This window comes from Mobula hypostoma, chromosome X1, assembly GCF_963921235.1.
Source record: "Mobula hypostoma chromosome X1, sMobHyp1.1, whole genome shotgun sequence".
Lineage (NCBI taxonomy): Eukaryota > Metazoa > Chordata > Chondrichthyes > Myliobatiformes > Myliobatidae > Mobula > Mobula hypostoma.
Window position 1 is genome coordinate 60188689 of NC_086128.1, and position 22020 is coordinate 60210708.

Below are 22020 nucleotides of genomic sequence, written 5' to 3' on the forward strand. Positions count from 1 at the left end.
AGTTTGTCATATATATATTAATCAATTGTTTTCTTTTGCTTTTTGCCTGCCTTTCTTTATATATAGTTTTTAGTAAATTCTACTTTATTTATACATTTACCTATAAATGCCCGCAAGAAAATAATCTCAAGATAGTATATGTGTCATATAAGTACTTTAATTATAAAGTTTACTTTTACTCTGACTTTGACTTGGTAGGACTGTAACTTCAATGCTAGGTTCCTGTCTATAATTTGGTAAACTTCCACTTTCTTGCATATCAAGATCTGTCCACCTCCCTCTTAAAAAGATTCCAAAGTCTCTACATCCGGCACTCCACAGGAAAGGAATTCCAAAGGCTCACGCCCCTCTGTGGATAGAAATCCTGCCTTAATTCTACCCTAGACAGGTGACCTCTTATTTTTAAATAGTGACCTTCTGTTTGAGATTCTCCCACAAGAGAAAACATCCTCTGCACGTTCACCCTAATAGGGGCCCTCAGAATTGATTTGATATAATTTGATTTACAGACACAGCAAAGTAACAGGCCCTTTTGGCTTAACAAGGCCACATCACCCAATTGCACCCATGTGACCAATTAACCAAATAACCTGTTCATCTCTGGACTGTGGGAGGAAACTGGAGCACCAGGAGGAAAGCGTGCGGTCACAGGGAGAAGGTATAGGCAGCGGCAGGAATTGAATGCAGGTTGCTGGCGTTGTAGTAGTGTTCAGGAACCAGTTCAGTCATTAGTCTAAATATTTAAAAATTAGTTTCTGGGGGCAGCCCACAAGTGTCATCATGGTTTTGGGAGACAATAGAGCATGCTCACCATTACTAACCTTGACCCATACGTCTTCAGAATGTGGGAGGAAACCCACGCAGTCACAGGGAGAACGTACAAACTTCCTTACAGACAGTTGCAGTCATTAAACTATGATTACTGGTGCCGTAAAGCATTACACTAACTGCTACACTACCGTACCACACATTCTGTCCCAGTCTAGTCACCCTTCTCAAAATTGCTTCTAAAGCAAGAGCATCTTCCTTAGAGAAAAAAAAAACACAATACCATGTACAATACTCCAGGTGTGAGCTCTGTAATGCCAACTGGGAGAGAAAAGGCATAACGTGTTGGAGGCCAGTTGTTCCAGGAGAACAGAAAACAAAAGAATTGAGAAAAACAATGAAAATAGTGGAAAAGGGGCAGCAGGGGACGAATCTGTGGAATTCATTGCCACCGATGGCTGTGGAGGCCAAGTCAATGGGTATATTTGAAACAGAGATTGATAGGTTCTTGATTAGTAAGGGCATTATAGGTTAGTGGGGAACACAGGAGAATGGAGTAGAGAGGGTGAATAAATCAGCCAGAATGGAATGGCAGAAGAGAATCAAATGGGCTGAATGACCTAATTCTGCTCTATGGTCTTATGGTTAGAACGATGTCAGAAACTGGAAGCCGAAATGTTGATATTCACTGTGGAAATACTGCAACCTAGTTATGCACACGAAAATCTCCCAGACTGCAATGAGATAAAGAGATGATCCATTCTAGTGATATTGACTATAGGCTAAAAGCATTAGCAGAGCACTGGGGAAATGGACCCAGCTGCTCTTGGAAATACTCAGTGGTCACTTGCCCCATCACTGAAATGTTCCCACAAACAAATGACTCACTTTCAAGGACTCTTCATCTCACGTTCTCAATATTTATTATTTATTTAATTAATTATTATTTCTTTCTTTTAGTATTTGCACAGTTTGTTGTCTTCTGCACACTGGTTGAATGCCCAAGTTGGGTAGTCTTTCATTGATTCTGTTATGGTTATTATTCTATAGATTCATTGAGTATACACACAAGAACATGAATCTCAGGGTTGTATGTGGAAACATATACGGACTTTGATAATAACTCTACTTTGAAATTTACTTTGAACTTTATTAGGTACACCTGTACACCTGCTTGTTAATGGAAATATCTAATTAGCCAATCATGTTGCAGCAACTCAATGCATAAAAGCATGCAGACATGGTCAAGAGGTTCAGTTTAGTTTGGTGGGTATGGTCAAGATGCACGAGAGAAGTATAAGCAAGCATTTAAATTCTTGAAACTGGTTGGGTTGTTTAATACAACTTAAGTCCTTGGTGTATGGTGTTGATATATTTATTTATGTAGTTACTATTATTATTATTCTTATTATTAGTATTATTTCTGATTTGGGGTGCTAGTGGTAGATGCTAGGATCACTCTCCTGAATCCTCCTCACATTCCAGTTCAGTAGGTGGCGGTAATGCACCTTTTTAGTTGGTCTGCCAACCACTAAAAAGAAAGCAATAGAAGAAGAAGTGATTCAGTTGTTGTTCAGACCAAACATCAGAATGGGGAGGAAATATGATCTAAGTGACTTTGACCGTGGAGAGATTGTTGGTGCCAGATGGGGTGGTTTGAGTATCTCAGAAACTGCTAATCTCCTGGTATTTTCAAGCACAACAGTCTCTAGGGTTTACCATACACCCCCACCAAAAAAAAACCATTCAGTGAGCAGCAGTTCTGTGGGAAAAACCGTCTTGTTATTGAGAGAGGCTGGAGGAGAAAGGCCAGACTGTTTCAAGCTGACAGGAAAGCGACAGTAACTCAAATAACCACACGTTTCAACAGCGGTGTGTAGAAGAGAACCTCTGAATACACAACACTTCAAACCTTGAAGTGGATGGGCTACAGCAGCAGAAGACCATGAACATACACTCAATGGCCACTTTATCAGGTACAGGAGGTACTAGAGTGCAGAACAAATACTGATGGGGTCTCAGTTTAGCATTTCATCCACATTATATGACTTCCATATGTAGTATCTGCTGTTCTCTTTGCTCTATACGATAAATGCATAGTAATCCTCCCTCTCCACCTGGAATGGCTCAAGTGATCTGAGAGGTAAGGATTCAATATCCAATTGAATGAGAGCAACAGATTGGGATTGATTTCTCAGCTTTTTTCTTCCTAATATTTTATTTCTGGTATGTTATTTTCTAGTTTCTTGCAACTCAGCACAGACATATGGAATAATTTTGCTGCCCGCAGTTCTCCATGAGACAAGAAAAGCTGTCAGTTCCTCTGGGCAGCTCAGCAGTAGTTCTGATGTCTGTACAGTCAGGATGGGACCTCAAATCCCAAGACTGTCTGCCTTTCAAACTACGTCCGACTCGCCTGGATGAGCTGCAGCAGGTTTGTAGTGAGCACAATAAGGAAAAGGAGGGGGCGGTTTGGGGAAACACCAGACAGCAGATAGGGCTGGCAGCAACCCACACAAAATGCTGGAAAAACTCAGCAAGTCAGGCAGCATCTATGAAGGGAAATGAAGGGTCTTGGCCCGAAATGTTGACTGTGTATTTCCCTCCATAGATGCTGCTTGACCTGCTGAGTTCCTCCAGCATCTTGTGTATATTTCTCAAGAATTCCAGCATCTGAAGAATCTCTTGTGTTTAAGAAAGGGTTAAAGATAAAGATTAGTCTTATTTGTCAGGTGTACATTGAAGCATACAATGAATGTGTTGTTGTGACAATGACCAACAGAGTCCGAGGATGTGCTGGGGGCAGCCTGCAAGTGGCGCCATGTTTCTAGCACTAAGATAGCATACCCACAACTCACTATCCCTAACCCATGTGTTTTTTACTGAAATGTGGGAGGAAATGATACCACACAAAAGAAACACATGTGGTCACAAACTCCTTACAGGCAGTGGAGGGATCTGAACCCTGATCTTACAGCAAGTAAAGCGTCATGCTAACTGCTACATTCCGATGTTGGTAGAGTTCGGATCCTCTCTCCACACTTCAATGGATGGTTGAGTCATCCAGGAATTTGAACAAATAAGCAACCTCTAGATGTCCTAATTGTGTTGAACTGGCTGCTTTCAGCCAAGGGTATACAGATAGAGCATAGATCATAGAACATGGCTGGGGTCATCCGTCTTGTAAAGATACTGCCCAGAAGAAGGTAATGGCAAACCACTTCTACAGAGAAATTTGCCAAGAATAATCATGGTCAGTACCATGATCACCCACGTCATACTACTTGGCACATAATGATGGTGATGACATTGGCCCAAGAAGGCTGACTAGTAGTAGTATTGCAATCATGCAGGCCGAGTATGATGTTCCCCTAAGGGGAGTTTATTGGTGGGTCCTCAAGTGGTTATAGAGGCCAATCCGGGATCCACATATTCTGAGGTGCTTCTAGACCTCACAATCTTGCACCCTTCACCACTTTCTGACAGGACTTAATCCAGGATTTGTCAGGATGATTCTCTTAAGGGAGAACGCCTGTGCATGATGTTCAACATGGGGAAGCTGATGCCTGGGCAGCCATCACACCGTTCTTGACTGCTCAGGGTCACGGTCCAGTGGCATGGAATACAAAGCGACTGGGCACCCTTACCACTGCAGCCTTCCTTCACCTTCACTATCGTTGTGATGTGTCAACGTCTTCTGCAGGCACTACTGTTGACATCTTGGTTGGATCACTCTTTGTCTTTGACCTTACTGCTATGGGTGACCCTGTTAGGAGCTAAGCACCAAATGGCTAACCTACAGACGATACAGCCCATGGGATTTATGTGCTTTATAAGGCCTTGGATAGATCACACTTGGAGTATTGTGAGCAGTTTTGGGCTCCTTATCTCAGAAAAGATGTGTTGACATTGGAGAGGGTCCAGAGGGGAAGTTCACAAGAATGAAAGGGTTAATGTTTGATGGCTCTGGGCCTGAACTTGCTAGAATTTAGAAGAATGGGTTGGGGGGGGGGGTTCTCATTGAAATCTATCGTACATTGAAAGGCCTAGACAGAGTGGATGTGAAGAGAATGTTTCCTATACTAAGGGAGTCAAGGACAAGAGGGCACAGCCTCTGAATAAAGGGACGTCACTTCAGGACAGAGATGAGGAGAAATTTCTCTAGCCAGAAGGTGGTGAATCTGAGGAATTCACTGCTACAGATGGCTATGGAGACCAGGTCATTGACTATATTTACAGCGGAGGTTGATAGGTTCTTGATTAGTCAGGGTGTCAAAGATTACAGGGAGAAGGAAGGAGGACGAGGTTGAGAGGGATAATAGATTAGCCATGATGGAATGGTGGAGCAGACTCGATGGGCCAAGTGGCCTATTCTGCTCCTATGTCTTATGATCTTATGGGATCTCAGGTACTCACAACACGACAAGCAGACAATCCTCAGAGAAGGGACCTTTATCAGTATTGCCTTGAGATTTTCTATTCTGTTCACGTCCCTGGAGGGAGAACTGGATTTAAACCCAAAGCCTGTGACCCTGTCCCGCCAATTCAGCTATATCTGCTGCTGAAAATGGGGGACGATCGCAATGTGAGCCATTTTGTTGTAGGATCAGAACAAAGTAACCAAGCTCACTGGCCAAAGAATCCCAAACACAAGAGATTCTGCAGATGCTGGAAATCTTGGGCAACACACACAAAATGCTGAAGGTACTCCACAAGTCAGGCAGCATTTATGGAGAGGAATAAACAGTTGAAATGAAAAAGAGCGAAAGAAGAGGGGAAAAAATTACCAAAGGTTAGAGAAATTGATGTTCATGCCATCAGGTTGGAGGCTACCTAGACGGAATTTGAGGTGTTGCTTCTCCAACCTGAGAATGGCCTCATCATGGCAGTAGAGACCATGGACCACCATATTGGAATGGGAATGGGAAGTTGAATTCAAATGGACGGCGATCAGTAAATCCCACCCGTTGTGTCAAACGGAGCGAAGGTACCTCTCTCTACAGCCACGATGAGGCCACTATCAGGTTGGAGGAGCGACACCTCACATTGTATCAAAAATCCCAGCCTATCTTGGAAGGGTTAATCTTCTTGGAATTCAAACTGCTGATTTATTTTTCTTTAATTTTATAGAGAAGCTATGAGTCTATGCTATTTTGCATTGTCGTCATGTGCTAGTTAATTAGTGTGATTTCAACTCTTTTAACTGTCAGTAATGATGATTGCTTCTGATTAAATCCAATGTACAGATAATAAAAAAAATCTACCAATGGCTTGATAAGACAGGCTGATAATTTAAATCACAGTGTTCAGCTGATCCCAGTAAACATATCTGATGGTTTTTAATGACATTTCCTCATCAAATGGTCAATTGGCGATTCATAGCTCTGACTCCATCATTCTTTCAGACACGAGAGCATCAAGAAACATCCTGTTCCTACATGTCAGCCCATAGCCTCCTCTTGTGCCAAGATGAGGCCACCCTCAGGATGGAAGAGCAACACCCTATATTCCATCTGGGTAGCCTCCAACCTGATGGCATGAACATTGATTTCTCCCTCTGGTGAACAAATTTCCATCTCCCTCCTCCCTGCCCTTCCCCTATTCCCCATTCTGGCCTCTTACCCCTCCTCACCTGCCTATTACTTCCCCCTGAGTCACCTCCTCCTTCCCTTTCTCCTACAGTCCACTCTCCTCTCCTATCACCTTCTAGTTAATCTCCTTTCCCTCTCCTCCACCTTTTTATTCTCGCATCTTCCCCCTTCCTTTCCAGTCCTGATGAAGGGTCTCCACCTGAAATGTCGACTGTTTATTTATTTCCAGAGATGTTGCCTGACCTGTTGAGTTTCTCCAGCATCTAGTGTGTGTTGCTCTGAATTTCCAGCATCTGCAGACTTTCTCGGACTTATCAAGAAGGTGTGAGGCACAAGAGATAGCAAATCATAGAACATATACATAGAACATAGAATAGTACAGCACATTACAGGCCCTTCGACCCACAATGTTGTGCCGACCCTCAAACCCTGCCTCCCATATAACCCCCCACCTTAAATTCCTCCATATACCTGTCTAGTAGTCTCTTAAACTTCACTAGTGTATCTGCCTCCACCACTGACTCAGGCAGTGCATTCCACGCACCAACCACTCTCTGAGTAAAGAACCTTCCTCTCATATCCCCCTTGAACTTCCCACCCCTTACCTTAAAGCCATGTCCTATTGTATTGAGCAGTTGTGCCCTGGGGAAGAGGCGCTGGCTATCCACTCTATCTATTCCTCTTATTATCTTGTACACCTCTATCATGTCTCCTCTCATCCTCCTTCTCTCCAAAGAGTAAAGCCCTAGCTCTCTTAATCTCTGATCATAATGCATACTCTCTAAACCAGGCAGCATCCTGGTAAATCTCCTCTGTATCCCTTCCAATGCTTCCACATCCTTCCTATAGTGAGGAGACCAGAACTGGACACAGTACTCCAAGTGTGGCCTAACCAGAGTTTTATAGAGCTGCATCAATGCATTGCGACCCTTAAACTCTATCTCTCGACTTCTGAAAGTTAACACCCCATAAGCTTTCTTAACTACCCTATCTACCTGTGAGGCAACTTTCAGGGATCTGTGGACATGTACCCTGAGATCCCTCTGCTCCTCCACACTACCAAGTATCCTGCTATTTACCTTGTACTCTGCCTTGGAGTTTGTCCTTCCAAAGTGTACCACCTCACACTTCTCTGGGTTGAACTGCCACTTCTCAGCCCACTTCTGCATCCTATCAATGTCTCTCTGCAATCTTCGACAATCCTCTACACTATCTACAACCTTTGTGTCATCTGCAAACTTGCCAACCCACCCTTCTACCCCCACATCCAGGTCATTAATAAAAATCACGAAAAGTGGACATGAGTGATTCTGCTGATCTTGGAAATCCTGAGTGCTGGAGGAACTCAGCAGCTCAGGCAGCATCTATGGAAATGAATAAAGAGAGAATGTTACAGTTCAAGAGTGCAGATGCTGGAATCTTGGAGTATTGGTGGAAGGAAAGGGAATTACTGATGTTTTGGGTCGATACCCCTGCATCAGGACTATATTCTGCATTCTGTTAATCTTTCATCTTTTGTATTAACTCACTGCATTTAAGTATGGAATGAGGTAAGAGAGGCGACTTAATAGAGGTGTAGAAGATTAAAAGAAGCATTGACTGAGTGGAAAACCAGAGAATTTTCCCCCCGGGTATAAACGGCTAATACCGGGTCATAGACCATGATCGCCAATGTCAGACAATATGGCACGTAATTATGATGATGATAATAACTTTAAGGTGATTGGAGGAAAGTATGGAGGCGGGGATGTCATAGGGACATTTTTTACACAGAGTGGAATGCCCGGCCAGGGGTGGTGGTAGGGGCTGATATATTGGGGGCATTTAAAAACTTAAGCACATGGGTGAAAGGAAAGTGGAGGGCTATGTGGGAAGCAAGGGTTAGATTGATCATAAGAGCAGGTTAAAAGGTCAACACAACGGGCCTACTCTGTGCTGTGCTCCATGTTCTTTGTGACAGCAGCAACGTTCCTTTGCCAACCTTTTCAAAGCAAAATTTTTGAGGTCCATTACTCCCGAGAAGCTCTGCAAATCCTCCCAATGGTAAGTAGCAGGTACCCATGACAAACTGCATCAATCCTACTAACCATACAGCTTTGAGGGAACAAAATGCAGAACAGAGTGTTACAGTGGCAGAGAAAGTGCAGTGTTGGTACATGAGTAAAGTGTAAGGGCTATGACAAGGTAGATTGGGAGATCAAACGTTCAACATTTAGTGCTTGAGAAGTCCGTTCAAGTGTCTAGAAATAGGGGACAGAAGATGATCTTGAGCTCGATGGGAGTGGGGAGATGAGAAAATGACGAAGTGGGAGAGGTGCTTGATTATACAAGCTGCAGACGGAGGTTAGTTTGCATGTTCTCAAAGTTCAAAGTACATTTATTATCAAAGTATGGGACACCATACACAACCTTGAGATTCACCTCCTCGCAGACAACCACAAAACAAAGAAACACAATAGAATTCACAAAAATAACACCACACACTAAAGACCACCAAAGATCTAATAAGTGGAAAAAACAATAAATTGTGCAAACAATACAAAAATAAACAAATAACACACCAGGCATGAACCACAGAGATACCGAAAGTAAATCCATAACCACAGAGCCAGTTCAGTACTGCAGATGGTCCAGAAGCCCGATGGCAGCAGCCCACAGTCACGGGGCCATTTCAGTGCTAGGTGAGTGCCAATAACTACAGGGCCAGTTCAATGCTGAGGCGAGTCCAGATGACTGCAGGCCACAGTCATGGGGCCAGTTCAGCACTGAGGCGAGTGCTGTTAACTGCAGGCCACAGCTGCAGAGTCAGTTCAGAGTCTCTTCCAATCCACAACTCTCTGGGAGCAGTCTGGCTGCGGAGAAGACAGGCAAGAGGAAGAGTATCAAATGGCTTGAGATGATTCATGGTCTTTACAATGCCTCCTGAGACAGTGATGTGCCTCTCATGTGAGATGTGGCAGTCTTGGGGGAACTCCCCTCTCCTGCAGAGTCACATCTGCCAGAAGTGCATATGGCTGGGCGATCTGGAAGACCGTGTAAGGAATCTGGAGCAGCACCTGGATGACCTTTGAGTCATAAGGGAGAATGAGGCAGTCGTAGATGAGAGCTACAGGGAGGTAGTCACACCTAGGCTGTCGGAAGCAGGTCGTTGGGTGACAGTCAGAGGGGGGAAAGCAAAGGTGAGCAGACAGGTAGTGCAGAGCACCCCTGTAGCCATTCCCCTGAATAATAAGTTTACCGTCCTGGATACTGTTGGCGGGGATGACCGACCAGGTGTGAGACACGGTGGCAGGGCCTCCGGCACTGAGTCTGACCCTGTGGTGCAGAAGGGTGGGACGGAGAAGAGGAGAGCTGTCGCCATTGGAGACTCTATAGTCAGGGGAGCAGCCAGGAGATTTTGTAGATGTGAGAAGGACACCCGCATGGTTTGTTGCCTCCCGGGTGCCAGGGTCCGGGATGTCTCTGACCGGGTGCACGACATCGTGGTACGGGAGGGAAAGCAACCAGAAGTCGTGATACATGTTTGGAACAATGACATAGGCAGGAAGAGGGATGAGGTCCTGAAGTGTGAGTTTCGGGAACTAGGCAGAAGGCTGAAGAACAGGACCTCAAGGGTGGCGTTCTCAGGATTGCTGCCAGTGCTACGTGACAGAGATGGTAAGAATTGGAGGAGATGGTAGTTGAATGCGTGGCTGAGGAGTTGGTGCAGGGAGCAGGGTTTTAGATTTTTAGATCATTGGGATCTCTTCTGGGGAAGGTGGGACCTGTACAGATTGGATGGGTTGCACCTGAACTCGAGGGGGAGCAATATCCTTGCAGGTAGGTTTGCTAGCATGGTTCGGGAGGGTTTAAACTAATTTGTGAGGGGGATGGGACCCAGAGCGATAGAGCAGTGAAAGAAGTGCATGGAGTAAAGCCAGATCTAACATACAGAGAGGCTTTGAGGAAAGAGAAGCAGAATAAACGGTGTAAAGACAGTAAGGTAGAAGGGCTGAAATGTGTGTACCTCAATGCAAGAAGCATCAGGAACAAAGGTGATGAACTGAGAGCTTGGATACATACATGGAATTATGATGTAGTGGCCATTACAGAGACTTGGCTGGCACCAGGGCAGGAATGGATTCTCAACATTCCTGGATTTCAGTGCTTTAAAAGGGACAGAGAGGGTGGAAAAAGGGGAGGAGGGGTGGCATTACTGGTCAGGGATACTATTAAAGCTACAGAAAGGGTGGGTAATGTGGCAGGATCCTCTTTTGAGTCAATATGGGTGGAAGTCAGGAACAGGAAGGGAGCAGTTACTCTACTGGGGGTATTCTATAGGCCCCCCTGGTAGCAGCAGAGATACAGAGGAGCAGATTTTGGAAAGGTGCAAAAATAACAGGGTTGTTATCATGGGTGACTTTAACTTCCCTAATATTGATTGGCACCTGACTAGTTCCAAGGGTTTAGATGGGGCAGAGTTTGTTAAGTGTGTCCAGGACGGATTCCTGTCACAGAATATGGACAGGCCGACTAGGGGTAATGCCATAATGGATCTAGTACTAGGTAATGAACCGGGTCAGGTCACTGATCTCTCAGTGGGTGAGCATCTGGGGAACAGTGACCACTGCTCCCTGGCCTTTAGCATTATCATGGAAAAGGATAGAATCAGAGAGGACAGGAAAATTTTTAATTGGGGAAGGGCAAATTATGAGGCTATAAGGCTAGAACTTGCGGGTGTGAATTGGGATGACGTTTTTGCAGGGAAATGTACTATGGACATGTGGTCGATGTTTAGAGATCTCTTGCAGGATGTTAGGGATAAATTTGTCCCGGTGAGGAAGATAATGAATGGTAGGGTGAAGGAACCATGGGTGACAAGTGAGGTGGAAAATCTAGTCAGGTGGAAGAAGGCAGCATACATGGGGTTTAGGAAGCAAGGATCAGATGGGTCTATTGAGGAATATAGGGAAGCAAGAAAGCAGCTCAAGAAGGGGCTGAGAAGAGCAAGAAGGGGGCATGAGAAGGCCTTGGCGAGTAGGGTAAAGGAAAACCCCAGGGCATTCTTCAATTATGTGAAGAAAAAAAGGATGACAGGAGTGAAGGTAGGACCGATTAGAGATAAAGGTGGGAAGATATGCCTGGAGGCAGTGGAAGTGAGCGAGGTCCTCAATGAATACTTCTCTTCGGTATTCACCAATGAGAGGGAACTTGATGATGGTGAGGACAATATGAGTGAGGTTGATGTTCTGGAGCATGTTGATATTAAGGGAGAAGAGGTGTTGGAGTTGTTAAAATACATTAGGACGGATCAGTCCCCGGGGCCTGATGGAATATTCCCCAGGCTGCTCCACGAGGCGAGGGAAGAGATTGCTGAGCCTCTGGCTAGGATCTTTATGTCCTCGCTGTCCACGGGAATGGTACTGGAGGATTGGAGGGAGGCAAATGTTGTCCCCTTGTTCAAAAAATGTAGTAGGGATAGTCCGGGTAATTATAGGCCAGTGAGCCTTACGTCTGTGGTGGGAAAGCTGTTGGAAAAGATTCTTAGAGATAGGATCTATGGGCATTTAGAGAATCATGGTCTGATCAGGGACAGTCAGCATGGCTTTGTGAAGGGCAGATCGTGTCTAACAAGCCTGATAGAGTTCTTTGAGGAGGTGACCAGGCATATAGATGAGGATAGTGCAGTGGATGTGATCTATATGGATTTTAGTAAGGCATTTGACAAGGTTCCACACAGTAGGCTTATTCAGAAAGTCAGAAGCATGGGATCCTAGGAGGTTTGGCCAGGTGGATTCAGAATTGGCTTGCCTGCAGAAGGCAGAGGGTGGTGGTGGAGGGAGTACATTCAGATTGGAGGATTGTGACTAGTGGTGTCCCACAAGGATCTGTTCTGGGACCTCTACTTTTTGTGATTTTTATTAACGACCTGGATGTTGGGGTTGAAGGGTGGGTTGACAAGTTTGCAGACGACACAAAGGTTGGTGGTGTTGTAGATAGTGTAGAGGATTGTCAAAGATTGCAGAGAGACATTGATAGGATGTAGAAGTGGGCTGAGAAGTGGCAGATGGAGTTCAACCCGGAGAAGTGCGAGGTGGGACACTTTGGAAGGATAAACTCCAAGGCAGAGTACAAAGTAAATGGCAGGATACTTGGTAGTGTGGAGGAGCAGAGGGATCTGGGGGTACATGTCCACAGATCCCTGAAAGTTGCCTCACAGGTGGATAGGGTAGTTAAGAAAGTTTATGGGGTGTTAGCTTTCATAAGTCGAGGGACAGAGTTTAAGAGTTGGGATGTAATGATGCAGCTCTATAAAACTCTGGTTAGGCCACACTTGGAGTACTGTGTCCAGTTCTGGTCGCCTCACTATAGGAAGGATGTGGAAGCATTGGAAAGGGTACAGAGGAGATTTACCAGGATGCTGCCTGGTTTAGAGAGTATGCATTATGATCAGAGATTAAGGGAGCTAGGGCTTTACTCTTTGGAGAGAAGGAGGATGAGAGGAGACATGATAGAGGTGTACAAGATAATAAGAGGAATAGAGTGGACAGCCAGCGCTTCTTCCCCAGGGCACCACTGCTCCATACAATAGGAATGGCTTTAAGGTAAGGGGTGGGAAGTTCAAGGGGGATATTAGAGGAAGGTTTTTTACTCAGAGAGTGGCTGGTGCGTGGAATGCACTGCCTGATTCAGTGGTGGAGGCAGATACACTAGTGAAGTTTAAGAGACTACTAGACAGGTATATGGAGGAATTTACGCGGGGTGGGGGGGCTTATATGGGAGGCAGGGTTTGAGGGTCGGCACAACATTGTGGGCCCAAGGGCCTGTAATGTGCTGTACTATTCTATGTTCTATGTTCTAAAGTGGAGTGAGTATAAGTGGCTGGAATGCAGATGAATCGACAGGAGCACAAATTTTCAAACACATAGCAATCCAGCCTTGATAATCTACTCCCCCAATCCTCTAGAGACCTCTGTTCCAAGTGTTCTTCTCAATCTTGGTGGGTTAACTGGTCACTGTAAAGTGTTCCAGTTGTGTCAGTGAGTGGTAGAATCCGGGCGAGTGATAGGAATGTTGGGAGAATGAAAAATTGCAATAATGTAGGATTATTAGAAATGGGTTAAGGGTGAAACATGAAATGTTTCAGGGGAAAACGAGGGGGAACTTCTTTACACAAAGGGTGATGAGAGTGTGAACCAGCTGGCAGTGGGTGTGGTTGGATGAGCAGTTGGTTTCAACATTTAAGAGATATTTGGAGAGGCACATGGATGGGTGGGTGGCGGTGTGGAGATACGGTACATTTCTACCAAGGTTTCTATCAGGGTCACGTAAAGCCATGGGAGCAGGTGGTGGATGGTCGTATGAGCAGCCGGTGCAGATCACAAGTCTTGGTTATGTGACCACTAATGCCAGGAAGGCAATCTCTGAAGAGTATTGATAATGGCTGGGGGTCACCCATTTTGTAAAGATGCTGCCCAGAACGCAATGGTAAAACAGCTCTGTGGAAAAATTTGCCAAGAATAATCGAGGTTATGGAAAGACCATGATTGCCCACATCATAGACACAGCACAAAACGAGTGAATGAACATGGATGGGAAGGGTCTGGAGGGCTATGGTCTGGGTGTAGGTCATTGGGACTAGGTAGAAAACAGATTAGCATGGACTGGATGGGCTGAAAGGCCTGTCTTTGTGCTGTGATTCTGCGGATGGTTGATGGGCAGTAGGCTGAGGGACCTGTTCCCCTGATGTAGCTCGATGATTCTTATTCATGCACTTGCCTTTGCAATGTCACTATCAGAACCATGAATATTTAACAGCTCAGGGCGAAGAACAATCTCTGCCGGTTCTTCTAGAGGCGTGCATTAAATCCCATTCTCCTGACTTTGCTTTGTGTCAAACCAGTAAATTGAATCTGCTTCTGAGAATGTGTGCAGTTGAGGGTTTGTTGAGATTTGATGCATTAATACTTATGATAATGTAAACACTGTGTGCAGCAAAATCACCTTATGTGAATAGTCATCATCTGTACTTAGAGCCCATTCGTTAACACTCCGGTCAGGCAGGGACTTGGAGGCAGCATGTTAATTATTCCCCCCCACTCCCCTGTCTTATCACCATTACTTCTCCCTTGGGACTCATCCTTCCTGAGGCAGACTGAGAAGGTACTTTATGATGCTCCATAAGCTTGATAAAAACATCTGAATGAACAGAAGTGTGTTATTTTGCAAAATTATACCTCCTGACCTCAATACTTAGTGGAGGGTTTACTAAAAATAACATCAAAATTCTAAGGGAGGTGGAGTGATTTTGGTTCTGCTACATTGCAATAAGGTACAGTCAATTCCTGGGAGATGGTCTCCAAACACAATAGACACACAAGAAAATACAGCTGGTTCTGCAGACAATCTTTGATTCAGGAGAAACACACAGCTGTCCTTGGCTTGTATCACAGTGTTGCATCAGAAAGGAAATCACTGCTTCGCTATCTTCCACATGAGAGGAATGAGAGCTTCAAGTTTCTAGCAGTGTGTCACCAATAGCCTGTCCTGGCCCAAGCACGTTGACGTCATGGCCAAGAAAGCTCACCAACACCCTTCTACTTCCTCAGGAAACTATAGAAATTTGTCATGTCCCATAAGACATGGAGCTGACTAAGCCGTTCGGCCAGTCGAGTCTGCTCCACCATTCCATCATGGCTGATTTATCATCCCTCTCAACCCCATTCTCTTACCTTCTCCCTGTAACCTTTGCTGCCCTGACTAATCAAGAACCATCAACCTTTACTTTAAATATACACAATGACATGGTCTCCACAGCTGTCCATGGCAGACTCATCCTCATTTCTGTTCTAAATGGATGACTCTCCACTGAGGCTGTGCCCTCTGGTCCTAAATGCACCCACTACAGTAAACACCCTCTTCACATCACTCTATCTAGGCCTTCCAATATTTGATAGGCTTCAATGACATCCCCCTCATTCCTCTAAACTCCAGCAAGTACAGGCCCAGAGCCATTAAATACTCTTCATACATTAACCCTTTCATTCTCAGAATCATTTTCATGAACCTCCCCTGGACCCTTCCAATGCCAGCTCACCTTTTCTTACATAAGGGGCCCAAAATTGCTCACAATACTCCAAGTGTGGTCTGGCCAATGCCTTAAAAAAAGCCTCAGCATTATATTCTTGCTCTTGCTTTCTAATCCTCTCAAAATGAATACTAACATTGCATTTGCCTCCCTTACCACTGACTCAACCCGCAAGTTAACCTTTAGGGAATCCTGCACAAGGACTCCCAAGTCCCTTTGCACCTCTGATTTTTGAATTTTCTCTGTTTAGAAAATAGTCTATGCCATTACTCCTTCTACCAAAGTGCATGAACATATACTTTCCTACACTATCTGTCACTCTGTCACTCCTTTGCCCATTCTTCCAATCTGTTTAAACCCTTCTGCAGACTCCCTGCTTCACCAACATTACCTGCCCCTCCTTCCACCTTTGTATTATCCACAAACTTCGCCACAAAGCCATCAATTCCATCATCCAAGTCATTGACACCACCTTCCTCGGACACTCTCTCTTCTCCCCACTCCCATCGGGTTGGGGATACCTGAATGCACATACACCCAGGCTCAAGGACAGCTTATATCTTGCCGTAACAAGACTATTGACTGGTTCCCGGGTACAATAAGGTCGACTCTGGGCCTCACAATTCACATCGTTATGTCTTGCACTTTATTGTTTACCTGCACTGCACTTTCCCTGTAGCTCATAGAGTTATAGAACACTACAGAAACAGGCCTTTTGGCCCATCTAGTCTGTGCTGAACTATTAACCTGACTAGTCCTATCCACCCGTACCTGGACCATAGCTCTCCATAGCTTTCCCATCCATGTATCTATCCAAATTTCTCTTCAATATTGAAACCAAACCCGCAACCACCACTTCTGCTGGCAGCTCATTCCACACCCGAAGGATCACTGGGGACCCGAGTCACCCCAACCACAAACTCTTCCAGCTGCTACCATCTGGGAAACGGTACCACAGCATAAAAGCCAGGACCAACAGGCTCCGGGACAGCTTCTTCCACCAGGCCATCAGACTGATGAACTCATGCTGACACAACTGTATTTCTAAGCTACATTGACTGTCCTGTTGTATATCTTACTATACATAGTATTTATTACAAATGACTATAATTTGCATATTGCACATTCAGATGGAGACGTAATGTAAAGATTTTTATTCCTCATGTATGTGAAGGATGTAAGAAATAAAGTCAATTCAATATGAAGATCAGCAATGGTTTTTTCCCCTACTTGGACCAATACTTAGTGATCCAACGACAGGTTATCCTGCAATTATTACATATACTCCAGTCCTCATCGAGAGTTCTGCAGTGGAAAGGATGAGCAATTTCAAGTTCCTGGGGGTTAAGATTTCTGTGGGTCTATTCTGGGCCCAACATATTGATGCAATTAAGGAAAGGCACACCAGTAACACTCTGATTAGATTCATCACCATCTGGTGTGGAGCCACCAATGCACAGGATCAACAAAAATCTGCACTGGGTTGTAGACTCACCCAGCTCCATTATGGCCGCTAGCCTCCCCACCATCGAGGACACCTTCAAAATGAAATGGCAGAATCTCAGATGGTGACAAGGAGGCGTACAGGAGTGAGATACAGTACTGTGCAAAAGTCTTCGGCACATACTGCATATATACGTAGCTAGGGTGCTGAAGACTTTTGCACAGTACTGTGTTTGTCAATGTGGAGCAGAAAGCAAGTTTACAAACCTGGTGGGAGCTTAGGATGTTGGGATTGGTGAGCCTGGAGCGTGGGACAGGTGGCAGGGAAGAGTGGATGAGCACTTTCAAGTTCCTGGGTATCAACATCCCTGCAGATCTATCCTGGCCCTGATATATTGATGTAATTACGCAAAAGGCATGTCAGCAGCTATCTTTCATTAGCAGTTTGAGGAGATTTAGTAAGTCACCAATGACTCTAAAAAAATGCTTATGAGAAAAAGGCGAAGCAGATCACAAACATGGAGTATTGTGTTCATTTCTCGTCGTCTCATTATAGGAAGGATGTAGAAGTGTTTGAGAGGATGCAGAGGAGATTTACCAGGATGCTGCATGGATTAGAGAGCATGTCTCATGAGGATAGGTTGAATGAGCTAGGGGTTTTCTCTTTTTGGAGAAAAGGAGGATGAGAGGTGACTTGACAGGGGTGTACAAGGTAATAAGAAGCACAGAGAGAGTGGGCAGACAGAGACTTTTTGCTGCAGCAGAAATGGCTAATGTGAGGGGACATAACTTTAAGTTGTTTGAAGGGAAGTACAAGAGGATGTCAGAGGTGGATTTTTTTTTACACAGAGAGTGGTGGGTGCATGGAATGTGCTGCCAGGGGTGGTGGTAGAGGCAGATACATCAGGGAACATTTCTTCGATAGGCACATGGACGAAAGAAAATGGAAGGCTATGTAGGAGAGGATGGTTACATTGATCTTAGAGTAGGTTAAAGGGCTGGCACAACTTGTGGGCCAAAGGGCCTGTTCTGTACTGTAGTGTTCTATGCTCTGTTTTCTACACTCACCACTGTATTAGGTACACCAGTACACCTCGTTAATGCAAATATCTAATCAGCCAATCATGTGGCAGCAACTCAATGCATAAAAGCATGCAGGCATGGTCAAGAGGTTCAATTGTTGTTCAGACCAAACATCAGAATGGGGAAGCAATGTGATCTTGACCTTGGAATGATTGTTGGTGCCAGACGGGGTGGCTTAAATATCTCAGAAACTGCTGTTCTCTTGGGATTTTCACACACAATGGTCTCTAGAGTTTACAGAGAATGGGGCGAAAAACAGAAGACATCCAGTGAGTGGGAGTCATATATGTGTGAAAATGCCTTGTTGATGAGAGAGGTCAGAGGAGAATGGCCAGACTAGTTCAAGCTGATAGGAAGGTGACAGTAACTCATATAATCATGCATTACAACAGTGATGTGCAGAAGAGCATCTCTTAACGCACAACATGTCAAATCTTGAAATGGATGGGCTACAGCAGCAGAAGACTACAAACATACACTCAGTGCCCACTTTTAGGTACAGGAGGTATCTAATTAACAGGTTATTGAGTGTATTTAAATGAATTTATGAGTCAGCAGCAATAAAACTGAGAATTCAATATCTAATTCCCTTTGGTCTCCTTTCTGAGAAGAGAAGACAGGAAGCTCTTACATTGAAGTGACACCATGTCAGGCTCTCCTCCTCTTATTGATGCACAGACTACATTTTACAAATTGTATTCTCAAAATGCAGATAGACAATTGAAACTCCTTGTCTGCTCTGAGATTAAATTTTCTGGTGTCAAGAAATAGGCTGATGCTTTGATGCAGAGTGAAATATTACCTTGCACCAATCTTTTACAACATACAGTACAGGCCCTTCAGCCCATGATGTTGTGCCGACATTTTAACCTACTCTAAGATCAATCTAATCCATCCCTCCCCCATCGCCCTCCATTTTTCTGTCACCCATCTGCCTACCTAAGAATCTATTAACTATCCCTGATGTACCTGCCTCTACCACTATCACTGGCAACACGTTCCATGCACCCAACACTTTGGCTAAAAAAAGCTATCTCTGACATCCCCCCCAATACTTGCACCAATCACCTTAAAATTATGGCCCCTTGTATTAGCCATTTCTGCCCTGGAAAAAGGTGCTTGCTGTCTACTTGTTCATCATATACACTTCTATTGATTCACCTCTCATCGGCCTTTGCTCCAAGGAGAAGAGCCCTAGCTTGCTCAACCTTTCCTCATTCGACACATTCCTTAATCCAGGCAGCATACCGGTAAATACTCCCAAGGTGTGCTGGAGTTAAATTCAATCTTGCACGATTAAACTGGTTCAAGAGCAATGAAAGTTATAGTAGGTTAAAATATCAGCACAACATCATGCTTCAAAGGGCTTGTACTGCGTGTGCTATATGCTATGAAAGATCAGACAAGAAAAAAGCAGAAGAGTATCAGTACAAATCAAAATGTTGGTAAATAATAGTGTGCTTATTGAAGAATTTTAGCAGGATTTCAGTGTTTAACCTACCTTCCTTCCCCTGTTTCCTATCTAGAAGACATGTGAAAACAAGCATTTCATGTGTAATTCTTGTTGTGAACATCACATTTGTGACACAGCCAAGAAAGATCACCAACAACTTTGCTTCCACAGGAGGCTAAAGAAATTTGTCAAGTCTCCGTAACGCTTACCAATTTTTAGCAGTGCACCATAGGAAACATTCTATCTGGATGTACTCTGCATACGACTGCAAGAAGCTGCAGCAAGTTGTGGATACAGCTCAGCACATCACAGGGACCAGCAACCCCTCCATGGACTCCATCTACACTCCTTGCTCCATCAGTAAAGCAGCCAGCATAATCAAAGACCCTACCCACCCTGGACATTTTCTTTTCTCCCCTCTCCCATTGGGCAGCGTTGGCGCGTGGCCAAGTGGTTAAGGCGTTCGTCTAGTGATTTGAAGGTCGCTAGTTCGAGCCTTGGCTGAGGCAACGTGTTGTGCCCTTGAACAAGGCACTTAACCACACATTGCTCTGCGACGACACCAGTGCCAAGCTGTATGGATCCTAATGGCCTTCCGTTGGACAACATCGGTGGCGTGGAGAGGGGAAACATGCAGCATAGGCAATTGCTAGTCTTCCATACAACCTTGCCCAGGCCTGCGCCCTGGAAACCTTCCAAGGCACAAATCCATGGTCTCATGAGATTAACGAATGCCTATTATTATTCATTGGGTAGAAGGTACAGAAGCCTGAAAGCATATACCAACCAGATGTCATCAGACGTCTTGTACGAAAAGATGGACTTTTGACCTCACAATCAACCTCGTTATGATCTTGCACTTAGTCATTTACCTGCACTGCACTTTCTCTGTTGGTGTTACACTTTATTCTGCATCGTAGTTGTTTGATCTTGTTTTACCTCAATGCACTGTGTAATAATTTGATCTGTTTGAACAGTTTGCAAGACCAATTTTTTTACCATATCCTGGTACATGTGACAATAATACACTGATACAATTAACAATTCCGAAGAAGGACTGTTTTAAGAACTGACCAAGGTAATGAGTCTGAGATAATATGATCCTGCCATACATCCTGTCTTAATATTAAAGTCAGTACCTACGGCTGTTGGACACTGAACCACTGTTCTTTGTGTGTGTGTGTGTGTGTGTCTGTGTGTGTGTGTCTGTGTCTTGTGTGTGTTTGAGGATATCAGATGCCATCCCTAGAGGGTGTTGGCTGTGGTCCTTGTATGTCTGGGCAAATTGTCCATCAGATCTAGCAACCTCCTGTCTTCAGAAAAAGGAAACAGCAAATCTAAGGTTCCTGGATAACTCAAGAGGGAATGCAGAACCTGGAATTCTGGAGCAACACACACTAAATGTTGGAGAAAGCAGCTGCCTTCTTTTTGAGTTCAAGAGCTGCGGGTTAATGTTACATCTCTATAAAATTCTGGTTTGACAACACTTGGAGTTCAGTTCTTGTCGCCTCGTTATAGGAAGGATTTGGAAGCTTTAGAGAGAGTGCAGAGGAGATTTACCAGGATGCTGCCTGGATTAGAAGAGAGCATGTCCTATGAGGATAGGTTGAGTGAGTAGGGCTTTTCTCTTTAGAGCAAAGGAGGGTAAGAGGTGACTTGATAGAAGTATCGTAGACAGGTATATGGAGGAACTTAGGGTCAGGGGGGTTATATGGGAGGCAGGGTTTAAGGGTCGGCACAACATTGTGGGCCGAAGGGCCTGTACTGTGCTGTACTGCTCTATGTTCTATGTTCTATCATCATCATTGTGTGCTGTGTCATATGACATGGGCAAACATGTTCTTCCATCTATTGACCATGATTGTTACTGGGAAATTTTTCTACAGAAGTGGCTTGCCATTGCCTTCTTCTGCGTAGTGTGACAGAGGTGTACAAGATGAGAAGAGACAGATCAAGTGGACAGCAGAGACTCTTTCCCTGGGTGGAAATAGCTAATATGAGGAGACATAAATTTAAGGTGATTGGAGGAAAGTATAGGGGTATGTCAGAAAGTGTGGAACGCACAGCCAGGGGTGGTGGTGGAGGCAGATACATTATGGACTCTCAGATAGGCGCATGGATGAAGGAAAAATGGAGGGCTATTTAGATGGTAAGGGTTAGACTGATCTTGGAGTAGGTTAAAAGTTCGGCACAGCATTGTAGGCGATAGAGCTTTTACTGTGCTCTAATGTTCTATGTGTTATGTTGTACTGTATGTTCTGTGTTCATCAGTCCTCTGCCTCTTCCATCTATCATCTCCCAGCTTCTCACATCATTCCCTTTTACCCCTGCCCCTTCTTCCCACCTTCCCCCTCTCACCTGGACTCAACTATCACCTGCCAACTTGTACTCCTCTCCTTCCTCCTACTTTTAAAATTTTGGCTTTTGCCCTCTCTCTTTCCAGTCCTTTCCAGCCCAAAACGTTGACTGTTCTTTTCCCTCCATGGATGCTACCTGACCTGCTGAGTTCCTCCAACGTTTTGGTTTGATTTATTTAGAGACGCAGCACGGGGTAACAGGCTCTTGTGGCCCAACGAGCCTGTGCCGTCCAATTATACCCACGTGACCAATTAACT

General features: G+C 44.7%; 1 protein-coding gene across 4 annotated transcripts in view; it reads right to left on the minus strand.

Moving 5' to 3' along the window:
- Positions 1-22020, minus strand: part of srcin1a (SRC kinase signaling inhibitor 1a) — a 578647-nt gene that overhangs the window by 350823 nt on the left and 205804 nt on the right. The gene's annotated exons all lie outside the window — the stretch shown is intronic.